Source organism: Ovis aries, chromosome 2 (genome assembly GCF_016772045.2).
Source record: "Ovis aries strain OAR_USU_Benz2616 breed Rambouillet chromosome 2, ARS-UI_Ramb_v3.0, whole genome shotgun sequence".
Taxonomy (NCBI): Eukaryota; Metazoa; Chordata; class Mammalia; order Artiodactyla; family Bovidae; genus Ovis; species Ovis aries.
Genome location: NC_056055.1, coordinates 116,792,062 through 116,814,991, shown reverse-complemented (window position 1 = coordinate 116,814,991; position 22,930 = coordinate 116,792,062). Strand labels below are relative to the sequence as shown.

At 40.4% G+C, this 22,930-nt stretch overlaps 1 long non-coding RNA gene across 1 annotated transcript in view; it reads left to right on the top strand.

Moving 5' to 3' along the window:
- The first annotated feature begins 3,600 nt into the window (after positions 1-3,600).
- LOC132659305 (uncharacterized) overlaps positions 3,601-22,930 on the top strand; it is a 42,647-nt gene continuing 23,317 nt past the window's right edge. The window contains exon 1 of the long non-coding RNA XR_009599575.1: positions 3,601-22,045. This is a non-coding gene — a long non-coding RNA (uncharacterized LOC132659305). The remainder of the gene's footprint in view (positions 22,046-22,930) is intronic.

Genomic DNA, 22,930 nt, shown 5'->3' with positions numbered 1-22,930 from the left:
TTTAGAAAAGGCAGAGGAACCAGAGATCAAATGGCCAACATCCGCTGGATCATGGAAAAAGCAAGAGAGTTCCAGAAAAACATCTATTTCTGCTTTATTGACTATGCCAAAGCCTTTGACTGTGTGGATCACAATAAACTGTGGAAATTTCTGAAAGAGATGGGAATACCAGCCCACCTGACATGCCTCTTGAGAAACCTATATGCACATCAGGAAAGCAACAGTTAGAACTGAATATGGAACAGACTGGTTCCAAATAGGAAAAGGAGCACATCAAGGCTGTATATTGTCACACTGCTTATTTAACTTCTATGCAGAGTACATCATGAGAAACGCTGGGATGGAAGAAACACAAGCTGGAATCAAGATTGCCAGGAGAAATATCAATAACCTCAGATATGCAGATGACACCACCCTTACGGCAGAAAGTGAAGAGGAAAGAAAAGGTGTCTTGATGAAATTGAAAGAATAGAGTCAAAAATTTGGCTTAAAGCTCAGTATTCAGAAAACGAAGATCGTGGCATCTGGTTCCATCACTTCATGGGAAATAGATGGGGAAAGAATGGAAATAGTGTCAGACTTTATTTTTGGGGGCTCCAAAATCACTGCAGATGGTGATTGCACCCATGAAATTAACATATGCTTACTCCTTGGAAGGAAATTTATGACCAACCTAGATAGCATATTCAAAAGCAGAGACATTACTTTGCTAACCAAGGTCCATCTAGTCAAGGCTATGGTTTCTCCAGTGGTCATATATGGATGTGAGAGTTGGACTGTGAAGAACGCTGAGCGCAGAAGAATTGATGCTTTTGACCTGTGGATTGGAGGAGACTCTTGAGAGTCCCTTAGACTGCAAGGAGATCCAACCAGTCCATTCTGAAGGAGATCAGCCCTGGGATTTCTTTGGAAGGAATGATGCTAAAGCTGAAACTCCAGTACTTTGGCCACCTCATGGGAAGAGTTGACTCATTGGAAAAGACTCTGATGCTGGGAGGGATTGGGGGCAGGAGGAAAAGGGGACAATAGAGGATGAGATGGCTGGATGGCATCATCGACTCGATGGACATTTGTCTGAGTGAACTCCGGGAGTTGGTGATGGACTGGGAGGCCTGACGTGCTGCGATTCTTGGGGTCACAAAGAGTCGGACACGACTGAGCGCCTGAACTGAGCTGGTAGACCATGGAGCTGTAAAACATGAGTGAGCGACTTTCCCGTCACTTCACTTCACCACATTTTCACAACCTGGCTGCTGAATGACAGTGATGCAGTGGTTTTTCTTCCTCCTCCTCAACCTTCTATTAACCCCTCCATCCTGTCTCTTCTTTCTCTATCTTCTTTCATTCATGGAGCAAATTATTAGCAACGCTCTTCTTTGCAGACACTGATTAAGACTCTTGCTTCTAAAGACCCTTGTGAATAAAATAGTACAGATGCTGACTTCATGGAGCTCATATCTGGGGAAGTGAGATTGATACAACCAAATAAATGAATAAATGTGAAATATGTTAGATGAGGGTAGGGACTTTAGGAGAAAAAACAGCAGAGAAGAAAGCTACAAATATAGGGATGATGCTATTTTGGATCCATTGGGCAAAATACTGGTCGGAAGACATTTAGTAGAAGCCTGGGGAATTCACATGGTTACCTGCAGAAACAGCCCAGCTGGCAGGGGAAATGCAATGTGTGAAGGTTTTGAGGTGGGAGCAGACCTGGCAGAGAAACTACTATTTCCTTTTCCTTTAATTCTCTTTCCATTGCTTCTCCTTCTTTCTGCTTCTTGAGCTCTCCTCCCTTTCTTCTTTCTGTTGTCATCATCACCACCACCAGTGTCTTCACCAAAACCTTTCTGGCCCACACAGTTCTTGGTCTCAGTGTGATGGAAACACATCTTGGTGAGCTTCTTCCTGGTGGTGTAACTCACTGTTCTGGTTAGTAAGCAGCCATCCAGGGCTGCTTCATGCCTCTATACTTTGTTGTTTTCCCCATGTTTTGAGATAGCTTCCTATCCTTTGTCCATCTCAAAAACTATTCATTCTTCAAAGCCCTACTTAGGCATCTAGATCTTTTGGGAAACTTTTTAGACACTGCACTAAATGCTTCTACATTAAAAATCTCATGGAGTTCTTCCAAAAATACATTGAGAAAGATATTTTTATTAAAATTGTTCCTATTCAGGAGAAAGGCTCTCTCTGGGAATCAGAGAGATTAGGTGACTTGGTTAAGGCTGCACAGCACCAAGGGGCAGTGCTGGGTCAGAATCTATATTGCTCCACCTCCCTAGCAGACCAACGCTGACCTACTCCAGGTGCAGCTCTTGCTCAACCCCACAGCCTGTCTAGAACTGCCTCGCTCTTTAAGTCCACTCATCTAAACCCTCCCCCATCTTTAGAGCTCAGCTCAAATGTCAACGGTTCCAAACTTGGTGTGCTGCAGTCCATGGGGCCGCAAAGAATTGGACATGGCTGAGTGACTGAACTGAGCTTATTGTAGCACTTTAACAACATCATCTTTTAGGATTTAAAATAGCTCAGCTGGAATTCCATCACCTCCACTAGCTTCCTTAAGGCCCACCTCACTTTGCACTCCAATATGTCTAACTATAGGTGAGTGATCACACCATCATGATTATTTGGGTCATTAAGATCTGTTTTGTACAGTTCTTCTGTGTATTCTTGCCACCTCTTCTTAATATCTTCTGCTTCTGTTAGGTCCATACCATTTCTGTCCTTTATTGAGCCGTGAAATGTTCCCTTGGTATCTCTAATTTTCTTGAAAAGATGGCTAATCTTTCCTATTCTATTATTTCCTCTATTTCTTTGCAGTGTTTGTTGAAGAAGGCCATCTTATCTCTCCTTGCTATTCTCTGGAACTCTGTATTCAGTTGGGTATATCTTTCCCTTTCTCCTTTGCCTTTCACTTCTCTCATTCCCTCAGCTATTTGTAAAGCCTCCTCAGACAACCACTTTGCCTGCTTTCATTCCCTGCAAACCTCACCTCCTCCCCGCCCCCTTGGAATGGTTTGGTCACTGCTTCCTATATAATGTTATGAACCTCTGTCTGTAATTCTTCAGACACTCTGTCTACCAAACCTATTTCTTGAACTGATTCATCACCTCCCCTGTATAATCATAAAGGATTTGATTTAAGTCAAATGGCCTAGTGATTTTCCCTAGCTTCTTCAATTTAAGCCTGAATTTTGCAATAGGGAGCTGATGATCTGAGCCACAGTCAGCTCTAGATTTTGTTTTTGCTGACTGCATAGAGTTTCTCCTTCTTTGGCTAAAGAGATGCCTGGCATTTGCCCTGGATTCTGGGAAGTAATTTCTGCCATACCAAACAGGAGTGTCTTTGTTTAACTGGGACTGTGTGATTTTTGGTCTGGGATAAATGCCCCCAAATGATTATTGTGTAAATTAGACACAGTTTTCTTAAAAAATTGCTGAATTATTTTCCAGAGTAGCTGAAACTTTTTACATGCTCACAGCAATTATGAGAGATGCAGTATCCTCACATCTTTACCAGCATTTGGTATTGTTATTATTATTATTTAAAAAATTATTTCATCTGTTTCAGTAGCAGGACACAGAAGAGGAATTAGATCTCATCATGATGTGGTCTTAAGTTGCATTTCCCTAGGGTCCAGTGTTGCTAAACATCTTTTCTTGTGCTTATTTGCCATCTATATATGCTCTTCAGTCAATTGTCTCTACATGGTTTTTTTTTTTTTTTTGCCCATTTTCTAATTGGATTGTGTGCTTTTTTAATGTCAAGTTTTGAAAATTCTTTAAGTATTCTGGACACAAATCATTTGTCAGCTCTGTGGCTTGCAAGTCCGCCCCCCCCCCCCCAATTCTATAGCTTGTCCTTTCATCCTCCTTAACAAGATTAGTCACAGAGAAGATCTTTTAATTTTGATACAGCCTGAGTTATTGATTCTTCATGCCTGAAAACTTCTCACTAAAGTCGAAGTCCCAAAGATCTTCTACTATGAGTACGATAGTTTCACATTTTACATTTATTTCTAGGATCCATTAAGAACTAATTTTGTCATCAAGTTCCTTTTCTTTTTTTGCTATGACAATTTCTCTAGCACTATTTATGGAAAAGATTGTCTTCTTTGATTGAATGTTTTGTGTGCCTTTGTCAAAATCAACTTGCTATACTTCTGTGGTGCTGTTTCTGGGTTCTCTACTCTCTTCCATTGATCTGTGTTCATCCCTGGACCGATAACATGTTGTCTTGATTACCATAGCATAAAAATCTTAAAATCAAATTGACCAACTCTTCCTACTTTCTTCTTTGTTTTGAATTATTTTCAGTCAGTTCAGTTCAGTTCAGTCGCTCAGTCATGTCCAGCTGTTTGCAACCCCATGGACTGCAGCATGCCAGGCTTCCTTGTCCATCAGCAACTCCCAGAGTTTACTCAAACATGTCCATTGAGTAGGTGATGCCATCCAACCGTCTCATCCTCTGTCATCCCCTTCTCCTCCTGCCTTCCAACCTTCCCAGCATCAGGGTCTTTTCAAATGAGTCAGTTCTTCACATCAGGTGGTCAAAATACTGGAGTTTCAGCTTCAACATCAGTCCTTCCAGTGAATATTCAGGACTGATTTCCTTTATGATGGACAGGTTGGATCTCCTTGAAGTTCAAGGGATTCTCGAGAGTCTTCTCCAACACCACAGTTCAAAAACATCAATTCTTCAGTGCTCAGATGTGCAAGTCCAACTCTCACATCCATACGTGACTGTTGGAAAAACCATAGCTTTGACTAGACTGACCTTTGTTGGCAAAGACATGTCTCTGCTTTTTAATATGGTGTCTAGGTTGGTCATATATTTTCTTCCAAGGAGAAAGCATCTTTTAATTTCATGGCTGCAGTCACCATCTACAGTGATCTTGGAGTCCAAGAAAATAAAGTCTGTCACTGTTTCCATTGTTTCCCCATCTATTTTCCATGAAGTGATGGAACTGGATACTGTGATCTTAGTTTTTTGAATATTGAGTTTTAAGCTAACTTTTTCACTCTCTTCTTTCACTTTCATCAAGTAGCTTTTTAGTTCTTCTTTGCTTTCTGTCATAAGTGTGGCGTCATCTGCATATCTGAGGTAATTGATATTTCTCCTGGAAATCTTGATTCTAGCTTGTGCTTCATCCAGCCTGGCATTTTGCATGATGTACTCAGTTCAGTTCAGTCTCTCAGTTGTGTCCGACTCTTTGTGACCCCATGAATTGCAGCACACCAGGCCTCCCTGTCCATCACCATCTCCCGGAGTTCAGTCAGACTCACGTTCATCGAGTCCGTGATGCAAAAGCCTCTTGATGAAAGTGAAAGAGGAAAGCGAAAAGGTTGGTTTAAAGCTCAACATTCAGAAAACAAAGATCATGGCATCCGGTCCCATCACTTCATGGGAAATAGATGGGGAAACAGTGGCAACAGTGTCAGACTTTATTTTTTTTGGGCTCCAAAATCACTGCAGATGGTGACTGCAGCCATGAAATTAAAAGATGCTTACTCCTCGGAAGAAAGGTTATGACCAACCTAGATAGCATATTTAAAAGCAGAGACATTACTTTGCTGACTAAGGTCCGGCTAGTCAAGGTTATGGTTTTTCCTGTGGTCATGTATGGATGTGAGAGTTGGACTGTGAAGAAGGCTGAGCACCAAAGAATTGATGCTTTTGAAGTGTGGTGTTGGAGAAGACTCTTGAGAGTCCCTTGGACTGCCAGGAGATCCAACCAGTCCATTCTGAAGGAGATCAGCCCTGGGATTTCTTTGGAAGGAATGATGCTAAAGCTGAAACTCCAGTACTTTGGCCACCTCATGGGAAGAGTTGACTCACTGGAAAAGACTCTGATGCTGGGAAGGATTGGGGGCAGTGGGAGAAGCGGATGTCAGAGAGGATGAGATGGCTGGATTCTGCATGTAAGTTAAATAAGCAGGATGATAGTCTTGTTAGAGTCTGTAAATTTTGTGGAACTTTTCAAAAAGCCAGCTTTTTGTTGCTTTAATCCAGGACCCCCCCCCCCTTTTTTTTTCTGTTTTCACTTACATTGATTGTTACTCTTATCTCTATTGTTTCCTTCTTTATACTTTCTTTGATTTATATAGCTCCTTTTTCCTATGCTTTATAAAGTGAAAACTTAGGGTACTAAACTATTTCCTTTCTTCTAATTCAAATATTTAATGTTCTAAGGTTTTCCTCTCAGTTCTCTTTTTACTTTGTCCCCTGAATTTTGATGTGTTGTATTTCTATTTCATGCAGTTTGATGTATTTTTTATTTGCCTTTGATCAGTGATCGATTTTAAATTGTCTTGCTTAGTTTACAAGTGTTTAGATATTTTCCTGTAACTTTTCTGTTACTCATTTCTACTTTGACTCCCATGTGGTCAGATAATGTACACTGTATGATTATAATACTTTAAATTTGTTAAAGTTTATTTGGCCCTAGATATGGAATAGTCTGTAAATGTTCCATGAACGCTTGAGGAGAATGTGCATTCTTCTGTTAGTGAATGAAATATCCTATAACTGTCAGTTAGATGCTATTGACTGATGGTGTTGCTGAAATATTCTATGTACTTACTTTTCTGTCTTCATATTATATCAATTTTTGGAAGAAGAGTACTGCAGTCTCCAACTATAGTCAAGAATTTGTATTTCTTTCCTCAAATCAATAATTTTTGCTTCACATATTTCTTAGCTTTGTTGTTTGATACATTACACACTTAGGTTTGCTATATCTTCTTGATGGATTGATCTGTATATCAGTATGTAATGTCTGTCTTTGTCTCTAGTAATTTCCTTTGCTCTGCAGTTACTTTATCTGATATAAATATAGTCATTCATGCTTTTTTATCAAGATACAGTTGATGTACTGTATTATATAAATTTCAGGTATACAATATACCGATTATAAAATGTTGGCTATATTCTCTGTGTTGTACTATATATTCTTGTAGCTTATTAATCTTATGTATATTTTCATTTGATCAAATTTTGCATGGTGTATCTTTTTCCAGTCTTTGCTTTCTACCTTCCTATATCATTGTATTTGAAATGAATTTCTTGTAAATGGCATATTTGGATCATTTTTAAGTCCACTTTGTCAATCTGTCACCTAATTGGTATATTTATACCAATTACATTTAATGCAGTTGTTAAATGTTAGCACTGAAGTGTGTTATTTTAATCTTCATTTTCTGCTTCTTTCCTTCTTTATTTATTTCCTTTATCATACTTTCTTGTGGGTTGTTTGTGCTTTCTTTAAAATTCCATCTTGATATATCAGTGAAGTACTTTGAGTGTCTATATTTGGATAGATATTTTATGGTTGCTCACTTAATTACTAAATTATATTTAATTATTAAATACTGTATATATAACTACATGTTGAATTAAATTATATGTAAATAACTTGTCACAGTCTAATGGTGTCAATATTTTACCAGTTTGGATGAAATATAAAAACTTTACCCTCACTTGATCCTTTTATCTTCTCCCATTTATAATTATCTTAAATATTTTCTCTGCATACTTTAAGAATGGTATCAGGGAATGTTTTAATTTTGCTTCAATCATCAAATTCAGAATCTGAAATCTGAAAAGTCTATTTTATGTACTTACATTTTTTCTCTTTTGGTTGTTCTTTCGTTTTTCCCACTGTTCCAGATTTTGTATTTTATCTTTTTATTTCTGTTTAGATAACTCTCTTTTAGTCATTCTTTTAGGGTAGGTTTGCTGGTGGGAGAATCTCTTTGCTTTTCCTCATCTGAGAATGTCTTGACTTCCCCTTCATTCCTAATGGTGATTTTTACTGGTAACAAGATGTGAGGTTGGCAGTTCTTTTTGCATGTAAAAGAGGTAACAATTCCTTCTGCTCTACATAGTTTCTGATGAGAAATCTACCATCTTTCTGTTTTTCCCCTACTTTAAATGAAGAGTTCTTTCTTTCTGTTTTAAATATTCTTTTCTTCATCTTTAGTTTTTAAGAGTTGATTGTAATGTATCTTGGCATGAGCTTATTTGGGTTTATCATTGAATTAGTTGAGGTTCTACAATGAAATAGAACTGATAGGAGAGATAGATAGATAGATAGAGATTTATTATGGGAGGATGATTAATGCAATTATGGAGACTAAAACGTCCTGCAGTGATGGAGTGGTAGCTGCGTGGTGCTAGAACTACTGTGAGGAGATACCCCACATCCAAAGGGCAGAGAAGCCCCAAAAGATGGTAGATGCTGGAGCACCGGAGAGGTGACTGGTGGTGCTGGAGAGGTGGCTGTGTGGTGCTGGAGCAGTGGATATGTGGCACTGGAGTGACTTTGAGGAGGTACCCCACATCCAAGGGCAAAGGAGAAGTCCCAGCAAGACAGTAGGAGGGACGAAATCATGTTTAGAACCAAATCCCATACCCTCCAGAGATGCTCAGAGGGCTCAAAGATACCTTGTGCACACTAGGACCCAGAGACCCCACAGAGACTGAGACAGAACTGTGTTTGAGTGTCTCCTGTGGAGGTATGGGTCAGCAGTGGACTGTGGCAGGGGCAGGGGCTTTGGGTGCAATAGACCTGGATATGGCATAAATCCTCTTGGAGAAAGTCACTGTTAACCCCACAATAGAGTCACCAGAACTTACACAGGACTGGGGAAACAAACTCTTGGAGGGCACAAACAAAACCTTGTACACACCAGGACCCAGGAGAAAGGAGCAGTGACCTCACAAGAGACTGACCCAGACTTGCCTATGAGTGCCCAGGAGTCTCCAGCAGAGATGTAGGTTGGCAGTGGTCTACTGCAGGGTTGAGGGCATTGAGTGTAGCAGTGTGTGCATGGGACCTTTTGAAAAAGGTCACCATTATCTTTATTACCTCCACCATAGTTTGGCCTCAGATCAAATAACAGAGAGGGAACAACCCTTGCCCATCAACAGAAATTTGGATTAAAGATTTACTGAGCATGGCCCTGCCCATCAGAACAAGACCCTCAGTCAGTCTCTCCCATCAGAAAGCTTCAAAAAGCCTCTTATTCTTCTCCATTAGATGGCAGACAGACTGAAAACCACAATCACAGAAAACTAACCCATCTGATCACATGGACCACAGCCTTGTCTAACTCAAGGAAACTATAAGTCATGCCATGTAGGGCTACCCAAGACAGATCCATGGTAGAGAATTCTGACAAAATGTAGTCCATTGGAGAAGGGAATGGCAAACCAATTCAGTATTATTTCCTTGAGAACCCCATGAACAGTATGAAAAGATGAAGGAAAAGATAGGACACTGAAAAGTGAACTCCCCAGGTCGGTAGGTGCCTGCCCAATATGCTACTTGAGGTCAGTGGAAAAATAACTCCAGAAAGAAGAGATGGAGCCAAAGCACAAACAACATCCAGTTGTGGATGTGACTGGTGATGGAAGTAAAGTCCTATGCTGTAAAGTGGAATATTGCATAGGAACCTGGAATGCTAGGTTCATGCATCAAGGCAAATTGGAAGTGGTCAAACAGTAGGTGGCAAGAGTGAGCATCAACATTTTAGGAATCAGTAAACTAAAATGGACTGGAATGGGTGAATTTAACTTAGGTGACCATTATATCTACTGTGGGCAAGAATCCCTTAGAAGAAATGGAGTAGCCATCATAGTCAACAAATGAGTCCAAAATGCAGTACATGGATGCAATCTCAAAAACAACAAAATAATCTGTTTGTTTCCAAGGCAAACCATTCAATATCACAGCAACCCAAGTCTATGTCCTGAATAGTAATGCTGAAGAAGCGGAATTTGAATGGTTCTATGAAGACCTCCAAGACTTTCTAGAACTAACACCCAAAAAAGATGTCCTTTTCATGATAGGGGACTGGAATGAAAAAGTAGGAAGTCAACAGATACCAGGAGTAACAGGCAAATTTGGCCTCGGTGTACAGAATGAAGCAGGGCAAAGGCTCACAGAGTTTTGCCAAGAGAATGCAATGGTCATAGCAAACACCCTCTTCCAACAATACAAGAGAAGACTCTACACATGGACATCACCAGATGGTCAATACTGAAATCAGATTGATTATATTTTTTGCAGCCAAAGATGGAGAAGCTCTATACAGTCAATAAAAACAAGACTGGGAGCTGACTGTGGCTCAGATCATGAACTCCTTATGGCAAATTCAGATTTAAATGGAAGAAAATAGGGGAAACCACTAGATCATTCAGATATGACCTAAATCGAACCCCTTATGATTATACAGTGGAAGCAAGAAATAGATTCAAGGGATTAGATCTGATAGACAGAGTGCCTGAAGAACTATGGATGGAGGTTCATGACATTGTACAGGAGGCAGGGATCAAGATCATCCCCAAGGAAAAGAAATGCAAAAAGGCAGAATGGTTGTCTGAGGAGGCCTTACAAGTAGCTGAGAAAAGAAGAGAAGCTAAAGGCAAAGGAGAAAAGGAAATATATACCCATTTGAATGCAGAGTTCCAAAGAATAGCAAGGAGAGATAAGAAAGCCTTCCTCAGTGGTCAATGCAAGGAAACAAAGGAAAAGAACAGAATGGGAAAGACTAGAGATGTCTTCAAGAAAATTAGAGATACCAAGGCAACATTTCCTGCAACAATGGGCACAATAAAGGACAGAAATAATATGGATCTAACAGAAGCAGAAGATATGAAGAAGAGGTAGCAAGAATACACAGAAAAACTATACAGAAAAAGATCTGAATGACCCAGATAACCACGATGGTGTGATCACTCACCTAGAGCCACATATCCTGGAATGTGAAATCAAGTGGGCCTTAGGAAGCATCACTATGAACAAAGCTAGTGGAGGTGATGGGATTCCAATTGAGCTTTTTAAATCCTAAAAGATGATGCTTTGAAAGTGCTGTGCTCAGTATGCCAGCAAATTTGGAAAACTCGGCAGTGGCCACAGGACTGAAAAAAGGTCAGTTTTCATTCCAATTCCAAAGAAAGGCAATGCCAAAGAATGCTCAACCTACCGCACAATTATACATATCTCACACACTAGAAAATTAATGCTTAAAATTTTCCAAGCCAGACTTCAACAGTATGTGAACTTTGAACTTCCAGATGTTCAAGCTGGGTTTAAAAAAGCAGAGGAACCAGAGATCAAATTGAAAGCGTCTGGTGGACCATTGAAAAAGCAAGAGAGTTCCAGAGAAACATCTACTTCTGTTTTATTGACTATGCCAAAGCCTTTGACTGTTGGATCACAACAAACTGTGGAAAATTCTTAAAGAAATGGGAATACCAGACCACCTTACCTGCCTCTTGAGAAATCTGCATGCAAGTCAAGAAGCAACAGTTGGAACTGGACATGGCCCAACAGACTGGTGCCAAATCGGGAAAGGAGTATGTCAGTCTGTATACTGTCACCCTGATTATTTAACTTATATGCAGAGTACATCATGAGAAATGCTGGGGCTGGATGAAGCACAAGCTGGAATCAAGATTAGTGGGGGAAATATCAATAACCTGGGATATGCAGATGATGCCATGGAAAGTGAAGAGGAACTAAAGAGCCTCTTGATGAAACTGAAAGAGGAGAGTGAAAAGTTGGCTTAAAACTCAACATTCAGAAAACTAAGATCATGGCATCCAGTCCCATCACTTCATGCCAAATAGATGGGGAAAAAATGGAAACAGTGACAAATTTTATTTTTTTGGCCTCTAAAATCACTGCAGATGGTGACTCCAGCTATGAAATTAGCAGCCACTTGCTCCATGGAGGAAAAGCTATGAACAGTGTAGATAGTGTATTAAAAATAGAGACGTTACTTTGCCAAGAAAGGTTCGTCTAGTCAAAGATATGATTTTTCTAGTAGTCATGTACTGGTGTGAGAGTTTGACTATAAAGTAGGCTGAGAACCGAAGAACTGATGCTTTTGAACTGCGGTGTTGGAGAAGACCCTTGAGAGTCCCTTGGACTGCAAGGAGATCCCAAAGAAATCAGTCCTAAATCTTCATTGGAAGGACTGATGCTGAAGCTGAAACTCCAAAACTTTGGCTACATGATGGGAAGAACTGACTCATTGGAAAAAATCTGATGCTGGAAAGATTGAAGGCAAGAGGAGAAGGGAGTGACAGAGGTTGAGTTGGTTGGATGGCATCACCAACTCAATGGACATGAGTTTGAGTAAGCTCCGGGAATTGGTGATGGACAGGGAAGACTGGCATGGTGCAGTCCATTGGTTACAAAGAGTTGAACACAATTGAGCAACTGAACTCAACTGAACTTCTGTTTTTTTGTGTGTGTTAAGGTGTTGCTGGTCTCCTAGAGTGAGTTTGGAAGTTTCCCCTCTTTTGCATTTTTTTTGGGAAGAGTTGAGCAAGATAGGTCTTAGTTTTCCCCTAAATGTTTGACAGAATTCACCGTGAAGCCATCTGGCTCTGTGCTTTTTTGTTTGGTAAGATTTTATTTTATTTTATTTTTTGGAAAAGTACCAGTTAGGGTATATTTATTATTTTTTTAATTTTACTTTACAATACTGTATTGGTTTTGCCATACATCAACATGAATCCACCACGGGTGTACATGAGTTCCCAATCCCGAACCCCTCTCCCACCTCCCTCCCCATACCATCTCTCTGGGGCATCCCAGTGGTAAGATTTTAAAATACAGTTTCAATTTCAATGCTTGTGATTGATCCATTCATATTTTCTATTTCTTCCTGATTCAGTCTTGGAAGATTGCGCTTCTCTAAAAATTTGTTTATTTCTTTCAGGCTGTCCATTTTATTGGCTTATAGCTATTTAAATCAGTCTTTTACAGTCCTCTGTTTTTCTGTGTAGTCTGCTGCAACTTCTTTTTCATTTCTAATTTTTTGATTCAGATCTTCTCCCTCTTTTTCTTTGTGAGTCTGGCTAATGGTGCAGCTTTTAGTTTTTTTTTGATATTTGTTATTGTTTCTTTCATTTCTCTTTAATATTATTTAGGCTTTGATCTTTATGATTTCTTCTGCTCAGTTTGGATTTTTGTTGATGTTGTTGTTCTTTTTCTAGTTGCTTTAGGTATAAGTTTCGGTTGTTTATGTGGTGTTTTTCTCATATCTTCAGGTAGGCTTTTATTGCTACAAACTTCCTCATTAGAACTGCTTTTACTACATCCCTAAGTTTAGGGTTATAATGTTATTATTATCATTTATTTCTAGGTATTTTTAAAATTCCCTCTGATTTCTTCAGTGACTTCTTTGTTATGTAGAAGTGTATTGTTTAGTCTGCATATGTTTGTGATTTTACAGTTTTTTCCTGTAATTAATACCTAGTATTGTAGTGGTGTGGTAAGAAATAAAATACTTGATACCATTTTGGCTTTCTTAAATTTACCAAGCCTTGATTTGTGACCCAAGAGGTGATCTATCCCAGAGTATGTTCCATGTGCCCTTGAGAAAAAAACTGTTGTTTATTGTTTTGGGATGGAATGTCCTGTAGGTATCACTTAGGTCCATCTGATCCATGTGTCATTTGATTGTGTTTTTTAATTAATTTTCTGTCTGGATGATCTATCCTTTTGTGTGAGTAGGGTGTTAATGTCCCCCACTATTATTGTGTTACTGTTGATTTCCCCTTTCATACTTGTTAGCATTTGCTTATGTATTGAGGTGCTCCTATGTTGGGTGCATATATTTATATTTATTATGCCTTCTTCTTGGATAGATCCCTTGATCATTATGTAGTGTCCCTTTTTGTTTCTTGTAATGCTCTTTATTTTAAAGTCTATTTTATCAGTTATGAGAATTTGACTTCCAGTTTCTTTTGATTTCCAATTTGCATGGAATATCTTTTTCCATTCCCTCACTTTCAGTCTATATGTGTCCCTAGTTCTGAGGTGGGTCTCTTATAGATAGCACATATATTGGTCTTGTTTTTGTATCCATTTAGTCTTTGTCTTTTAGTTGGAGCATTTAACCCATTTACCTTTAAGGTAATTATTGATATTTATGATCCTAATACCATTTACTTTAATGTTTTGTGTGTTTTTTTAAAGTCTTTTCTTTCTTCTGTGTTTCCTGTCTAGAGAAGTTCCTTTATCATTTGTTGTAAAATTGCTTTGTTGCTGAATTTGCTTAACTTTTGCTTATATGCAAAACTTTTGATTTCTCTGTTGAAAGATGAATGAGATTCTTGTTGGGTAGAGTAATCTTGGCTGTAGGTTTCTCCTTTTATCTTTTAAAATATTCCCTGCCATTCCCTTTTGGCTTGAAGGGTTTCTGTTGAAAGATCAGATGTTTGCCTTATGGGGATTTCCTTTTATGATATTTGTTGCTTTTCCCTTGCTGCTTTTAATATTTTTTACTTGTGTTTATTTTTTGTTAGTTTGATTAATATATATCTTAGCATGTTTCTCTTTGGGTTACCCTATATGGGACTCTCTGGGCTTCCTGGACTTGAGTGGCTTTTCCCTTTTTCATGTTAGGGAAGTTTTCAACTATAATCTCCTCAAATATTTTCTCATACTCTTTTTTTTTTTTTTAATCTTTTTCTTCTGGGACCCCTATAATTCAAATGTTTTTGCACTTAATGTTGTCCCAGAGGTCTCTTAGTTTGTCCTCATTTCTTTTCATTCTTTTTCTTTATTTTTCTCTACTTCAGTTATTTCCACATTTCTGTCTTCTAGCCCACTTTTCCATTCTTCTGCCTCAGTTTTTCTGCTATTGGTTCCCTCTAGTGCATTTTTAAATTAATTCATTTTATTGGAGGATAATTCCTTTACAACATTGTGATGGTTTTTGCTATATATCAACATAAATCAGCCATGGGTACACATGTGTCCCCCTGCCCTGACCCCCGTACCCACCTCCCTCCTCACCCATCTCTCTGGGTTGTCCCAGAGCACCACTTTGAATTCCCTGCTTCATGCATCGAACTTGCCCTGGTCATCTGTTTTACATATGGTAACATACACGTTTCAATGCTACTCTCTCAAATTGTCCCAACCTCACCTTCTCCCAGAGAGTCCAAAAGTCTGTTTTTACACCTGTTTCTCTTTTGCTGCCTTGTACATAGGCTTGTTGTTACTGTCTTTTTAAATTCCATAAATATATGTTAATATACAGAATTGGTGTTTCTCTTTCTGACTTACTTCACTCTGTATAATAGGCTCCAGTTTCATCTACCTCATTAGAACTGACTCAAATGCTGCTGGGGTCTAGCCTCAGCAGGATCCAGGGATACCCTCAGGGGAGACAGTGTTGGTGAGAGAGATTTAGAGAGAGATAAAGAAAAAATGTTGCAATTAAGAAAATAAAGGAGAGAAAGAGGTTGACATTCCTTGGTTTACACAGAAAGCCAATAAAGCCCCAACACGGGACTTGCTCTGTTCACATAGGCCACAGGTGCCCTCTTGATGGGGAGAAGGTGCAGAGCACCTTCTCGAGAGGGTCTTAGAAGCCCAGGCAGGAAAGTGAACTCAGAAAGCCTCTGCTCTCCAAGGGATCAGCCTGAAAAAGAAAGGGAGAGAGAGAAAGAAAAAATGACATGGGGAGACCAAGCTTCAGTGAGCGAGGCCCATAACTTTATTTTCAAAAGGAACTTTTATACCTTGACTTGTACATAGAGGGAAGTGAAAGATGCAAAGTCATGCAGTGTCAGCCCAAACATTTCATCTGTTTTGTCTTTATCGAAACTAGGATTTTTTCTGCATACCTTTCCCATAAACAATGTTGTGTACATTATCTTCTGGCCTTGGAGGCCTGTGGACATTTTATGACCCTCTTTTGATAAAGGCTGCTCAACCAGAAAACTTATTTTCCCTTGAAGTATTTTTTCTTTATATTTCTAATCTATGTCAGCCTCAGAAAGTATTAAACAGAGTTACATTCTCACGGAGCAAAGGTGCAGTGAGTTACAACAAAGAAATAACCAATTAGCTCAAAGGTCTGATGTGGTTAATTCCAAGGCTACCACTTGTTTTTCTTACATTCCAACTATGTTAACTAATGTACTCCCAGGTGCACAGTGGATAGGGATATGGGAACTTGGCAGCAAGCATTGGCTCAACAATGAAATCCTACACCAGCACTATTCTAACAGTTTTTAACTCTTCAAAAGGCTCTGTATTTTTAGAATGTTTTAGGCTTCCCATGCCTCTCACAGTTGGGAGGCTGTGAACAATCACAAGCGTAGCTGCAAGAGTCTGGATAAACATGCCAAGCAAGCTAGCATGCCAACAGAAGGGGTTTGAATTGAAATATTCCTTTCATGCCCAAGAGACTTATCAACTAGAGCCCTAAGTTGATTTTTTCCAGAGAAAGGTGGTCGGGGATAGCCCCCTGTTAATGTCAGAAGAGTTGGTGAAAGGCACAAAATAGTAAGATGGACAGATTCTTGTTTTGGGGGGTAGATGGTTGAGCAGGTCCAGGGAGTCCCTCCAGTCCTGATCCACCTTGCTCGTCAGGTCTCTTCCACATGACCTTGTCATGGGTTGGATCTCCCATGCTGGCTCTCGGCAAAATGCATTCCTTATTACAGCTGGGTAACATTCCATTGGGTATATGTACCATAACTTCCTTATCTATTCATCTGCCAATGGACATCTAGGTGGCTTCCATGTCCTGGCTATTGTAAACAGTGCTGCAATGAACATTGGGGTACATGTATGTCTTTCAATTTTTTTTTTCCTTGATGTGCATGCCCAGCAGCAGATTGCTGGGTCATATGGCAGCTCTATTTCCAGTTTTTAAAGGAATCTTCACACTGTTCTCCATACTGGCTGTACCAGTTTGCATTCCAATCAACAGTGTAAGAGGGTTCCCTTTTCTCAATACCCTCTCCAGCATTTTTCGTTTGTAGACTTTTTGATGGCAGCCATTCTGACTGGTATGAGATGATGCTTCATTATGGTTTTGATTTGCATTTCTCCAATAACGAGTGATGTTGAGCATCGTTTCATGCGTTTGTTAGCCATCTGCATGTCTTCTTTGGAGAAATGTCTGTTCAGTCCTTTGGCCCAGTTTTTGATTGGATTGTTTGTTTTTCTGGTATTGAGCTTCGTGAGCTGCTTGTATATTTTGGAGATTGATTCTTTGTCAGTTGTTTTGTTTATTTCAGCTATTGTGTTGCTTATTGATGATTGTCTGTCTTTTATTTCTTCTAGGTTCTTGTTAAACATGGCTTGTATCTTCTTGTTCCATGCCTCCAGTCTATTTATCTGTGCTCCACTTTATTTCCAAGGTTTTGGATCAGCTTTACTATCATTACTCTGAATTCTTTTTCAGGTAGACTGCCCATTTTCTCTTCATTTATTTGGTCTTGTGGGCTTTTATCATGCTCTTTCATCTACATGTTTCTCTGCCTTTTCATTTTGTTTAATTTACTGTGTTTGGGGTCTCCTTTTTGTAGGCTGAAGGATTATAGTTCCTTTTACTTTTGAAGTCTGTCTCCAGTGGGTGAGTTTGGACCAGTGTCTTCTGAAGGATTTCTGCTGGGGCAGGGGACTGATGCCTGTGTTCTTGTGGGTGAAGTTGGATCTTGTCTCTCTGAAGGGCACTGCCATGTCTAGTAGTGTGTTGGTTATCTGTGAGTTTGGGATATCTTTGGGCAGGGCACCCTGTCTGCTAAGCTGTTTTGCTAGTTTTTGGGCTTCTCCAGTAGTTCAGATGGTACAGAATCTGCCTGCAATGCAGGAGACTCAGACTCAATCCCTGGGTTGGAAAGATGCTCTGAAGAATGGAATGGCTACCCACTTCAGTATTCTTGCCTACACAGTTCCATGGACAGAGGAGCCTAGTAAGCTATAGTTCATGTTTCACATAAAGTTGGACATGACTGAGTGACCAACTAACTAACTTTATTAGTTGTTGGCTTGAGGTGTCCAACATGAGCTTGCTGGCCTTTGCATGGGTCTTAGTGTTTAGACTGACACCTTTGGGAGAGCTCTTGCCAATTAGTATTCCACAGAGTCACATGCTCTCTAGTGGTCCAATGTCCTGGATCTGGGTCTTCTACCTCAGATATTCAGGCCTGACCCCTCACTGGAACACCAGACTCCACAAGTCACAGAGCACAGAAGAGAAAAATAAAGTAATATAAAACATTTATCAAATATTAGCATGCTAACAAAAAAAGGACAGATAAAACCCCAAGGCAAATAGTAAAAGCAACACTAAAGAGAAACTCATACACTCACATTCACAAAATGAAGAGAAGAAATGAAAAATAAAAGAAGAACCAAAAAGAAGAGAGCAATAAAACTAATTGAAAACAAACTAAATGAAAACAAACACTAGACTAACAACAATACAAAACCAAAAACATGGGGAAAATGTAAGATAATGAAAAAGCCCTGTAGAAAATGGAAAAAATAAAAGAAATATATCCAAAACATAAAAGCATTGAAAAAGAAGTAAAAATATAAAAAATGAAATTATTAATAGAAAAGAATAATCATAGACAAAATTAAAAAGAAAAGAAGACAAAAAATATATGTAGAGAGGAAGAGTGGTTGTAAGAATATTTTCTTGTGGCCTGAGCTGTCTGTCCTTGCTACTCAATGAGCTCCAGGCAATTTGCCTTCTCAGGGTGAACTCCAATATTTCTACAAAGTTCTCTGGATCTGCAATGGGCACACAGACAAGTGTCTCAGGCTGGGAAGTGCTGGATGGCACTGATCTCTGTGCTGAATTCTCTCCACTTTGCCTGCTGTGCACATGTTGCTCCACACCTTTCTGAAATTTCAAAGCTCCTCTCCACCCCTGCCTGTGAAGGGGTTTCCACGTGTGCAGAAATTTTTACTCCGTCACAGCTCCCATCTCAGTTCCTTTCTCTTTTTTCTTTTCCCCTAATCTAATTTCTAATCTCCCATTACGTGGAGATTGGCTTGCGTTTTTGGAAGCCCGAGGTCTTCTGTCTGAATTAAGTAGGTGTTCTGTAGGAGTTGTTCCACATGCAGATGTATTTTTGATGTATTTGTGGGGATAAAGATGATATCCACATCTTACTCCTCTGCCCTCTTGAAAATCTTCTCCATTCTGGTTTTGCAACTTCCTAAATATCTGTGATTATTTTAAACATCAAAAGTTGGGGAAAAAAAAAAAAAAAAGAAAACAAGGATTGAGTAAGACAACAGGAATTTCTCTCCAACACAGTGCTGAGGCTATAGAAATCTGGAGACAAAGGAGCTCACAATTATCAGTTGTTGTTTTTTTAAGTTGGAAGTGTTTTGAAAATTTGAAAGCATGATATAAACATAGGCCTAAGGATATCCAACCATGCGTAAGTGTGAGTCAGGAAAATAGTGGAGGAGTAGGAGGGGAGAAAGGTGAGACAGAAGAAGGACCATGCTTTAGAGATAAGGAGAACCTGGGCCTGCACTGGGAGTAAGAATACACAGGGCCACAGGGAGGATACAGGGAAGCCAGGGCAGCAGAGAGAAACTGGCGCTTCAGCCGGGATGCTTCCAGGGAGCTGCTGGCCAGAGTGGGCTGGTCCTCTAGCCTGAGAGCATTTCCTGTTCCCTAGGCCCTGACACTACTGTGGTGTGAGGAAACTCCGGCTCACACCACTGAAACCTCCCCTAAGAAACGGAACCAAGGAGCAGGTCAGGTCCAATTCAAGAAAGCTCTGGACAAGAAACTATGCTTAGAATGTGGTTTTTAGCCTTTGGAGAACAAACGTTACACAAGAGAGGTCTGCAGAATCACCGAGCAAAGGAGGAAAGGGGTGATGCATATCTAAGGAATAGAAAAATCTCATAGAAAGATGTGATGTCTAATAAATACATCTAATGCAATATGTAAATAGAGATTTCTAAAGTAAATAAAACTTGCAGTCATGAACAGGTTTGGTACTCACATTTCCATTCTGTGCATGTCTTAATATGGTTGGTAAATTTTAAAATATTGAATTGGAAGAGATTAGGATTAAAATTTGACTGAAATGAGGGTAATGACAGTGTATCAGGTTTTTAAAGAGCTCTACAAACTAAACTGTGTAAAATTTAACATAATTCATTCATCCAGACTCTTGGCCCACCATCATAATTCAATCCAAAGAGTGTTTGAAGTGTTCCTATAATTTACTCACATCTATTTCATCATCAATTGAAGTATGCAGTGAGGATACCTGGTCAGGGATGGGAAAAGCTTCCTGGGACCCTGTGGTGGGCAGTGTCTGACGAGGCCCCACTCTCCTTGGCGAGTGGACTGGACCCAGACTTAATTCTAACCCTTAGCATATGGAGAAAAGAGGGCATATCTCTGGCCAGGATGCTATTCTCTCTATGCCTCTAGGCTTCTACACTTTATGAAGCAAGTTGCCCTTCTGGCAAGGTCTGTGTGGAAGGAGCTGAGGGTGGCCTCTGTCCAGCAGCCAGCAAGAGAGTGAGGCCGTTGGCTCTATAGCCAGTGAGGACCAAGTCAGGTGAGTGGTTTTAGAGGCAGCCCTCCCTGTCCAACCTTGGGATGGGACTGTGGCCCCTGACTGTAGCCTGTGACAGACCCTGAGGTACTCAGCTGGGCTGTGCCCAGATTATTCACCCATGGGAGCCATGAGATAATAGCTGTATGTTGTTTCAAGTCATTAAGTTTTGGTAGAATTCTCCACGCAGAGAATTGGTGTCTCTGGACACCAGCAGAGATCTTAAGACTTTCATGTAATGCAACTGAAAAGTGCATCTAAGGTCAGGTGGCCAAATGTAATCCATTGTGACCAGAATCATGTCTGTCCAGTTCTACCTGTGCTCCTACTGCTGTTGCCTAGCCCTTCCCATCCTCGGGTGACAACCTGTGTGGCAGGTAGTAGGTGCATCCTATAGACCCTTGATGTGTTTTCCCTCCCCCCACCCGTGTTCTCTACAATGACACAGAGCCCCTTCCTCTTGGACCTGGAGGGCCTATGGCCACAGTGATGGTATTGGATTTCCTTGGCTAGGTCCTATGAGGTGACATAGTACGGTCTTCACCTTGGACAGCTCACCAAGGACGCAGTTACCACACCGTGAGGAAGCTACGGAGCCATGCGGGAGGCCACTTTCCAGGCTTCAGCTCCAGCTCCATCTGGGCTGCTCTGATCACCACATACCAGACACAGCAGGGCTTCAGGGGTTCCAGCCCAGCCTCTGAGTCCCCACCGACTGATGGCTTATACTAGGGGATAACAAAGACAAATGTCCCTGTGGCCAAATGAAAGGTCATTATTGTCTTTGGGGTGGTTTGTTATGAAGAAACAGATGCATTTCCAAGATTATGCAAACTTGCACTGGAGCTCTGGCATGTTTCATACATGATGACGTGGCGGTCAGTCTCCTGCAGGCTGTGAACAGAGAGAACATCAATTTATTTTACTAAAGCGTTGGGGCCTGATCTATTATCTAACCACAGTAATTAAAGGAATGGGAGGGACAATGGAAGAACTAGATTGCTCAAAGCGAGTGAGCAGGAGATAGATGCCACCCCTCTGAGGGTGAACACTGGAGTTCATTCCCTGTGAACAGAAGCTCCGACGTAGCAAGAGCAGGACAGTCTAGAGAGGAGGCTGAGCCCTGCCCAAATAAAAGATAAGAGACCATGTATTTCTCATTCTTGATGTCAAGGAGACCTTCTTGACTAGAAAGCTCCTTGGAGGTCAAATGGGAGTGATATTAAAGCTATCCACTGGCCCCTTCACTGGAATCCATCTTGGCTGAGGGGTGCATGTGCACACAGGAGGAAGACCTTGAGATAAAATAAATGTGGACTCAGAACCAGGCAAATCAAAATGACAGGCCAAAGAAAACATGAAACAAATTCTCCATAAAAGTGATAAACTGCTATGACAGTGTGGCTGACTCTCTTAGTCTGCCTGTGTATTTATCCACACATAATGTACTATTTTGCCTCCTAATTAATATTTTACTTGTTTCACTACTTTCTGTCTTTATCTTTTCTGCAGAGCCGAAGGGCCAGGGCCATGTCACTGACTGCTGGTCTAGCAGTTAGGATTCAGCACTCTCACGGCCACAACCTGACCTCGGTCTCTGACTGGGAACTGAAACCCTGCTTCAAGGGCCACTCAAGATCAAGAGAAAGGTCATTTCATACAACGAAATTCAAGGTAATGAAATATGGGGGGAAATAGAACAAAATTCACTTTCCAAGTAACAAGAGGTGGGTGATGACAAAACACACTAAAGTGACAACAAACTCTTTTTGAAGGAATCAGGAATCTGCTTACGATGCTCATTAACATAGCTTCACTGAGCAGCACTCCAGATACTGCAGCGCTAGAGTGAATGGATGTTATTATCTGACGTCATTATCAGGAGTGAACCTGATTATTACCATCCCTGACATGTCACCCTTGTGGGGACCAGACAGAGAACAAATATTTTAACAAGTAAATACAGGTATCCCCACTTTTCAAAAGATCAGTTTATGCCACTTCACTTTTGTGAAAAATCCACATCACATCAGTACCTATTTTTGTTAACCAGAACAAAGTCTAAAGAGGAAGTTCGCTTTTACAAAAATAAAGGCAAAAGCGAAGAATAGCACTGGCTTTGCAGGCAACTGTCATATAGGTAGTACCCCCTCAAAGAGCAACCAGAGCGACTCCACCAAACTCCTTCCCTGGAACTACACTCAGCGTCTCAGCATCAAGCGCCCACAGCCTAGGACTGTGTCTGTGAGCATCTGTGTTTATCTCAATTTATTTTGTTAGCAAAATGTGTCCTAAGGTAATTGCTTCTTTGCTTTTCACCATTTCAGCTTATGAAAGATTTCATAGGAACACTCTACTTTTGAATAATTGAGAAACCTCTAGTTAAATTCAAATTTTGAATTTGTTATCAAGGGAAAAACCTGGGGCTTGGATCAGTTGGAGTCCTGAACCTTCCATGAGGGAGTGAAACTGATGCAGAAGCTGGAAGGAGGGGACTTTCACTGCCCTCTCACAGTCTGTCAGTCTTCCTTTTTCCCTCCTTCTTTCCTTCCCCAGGCT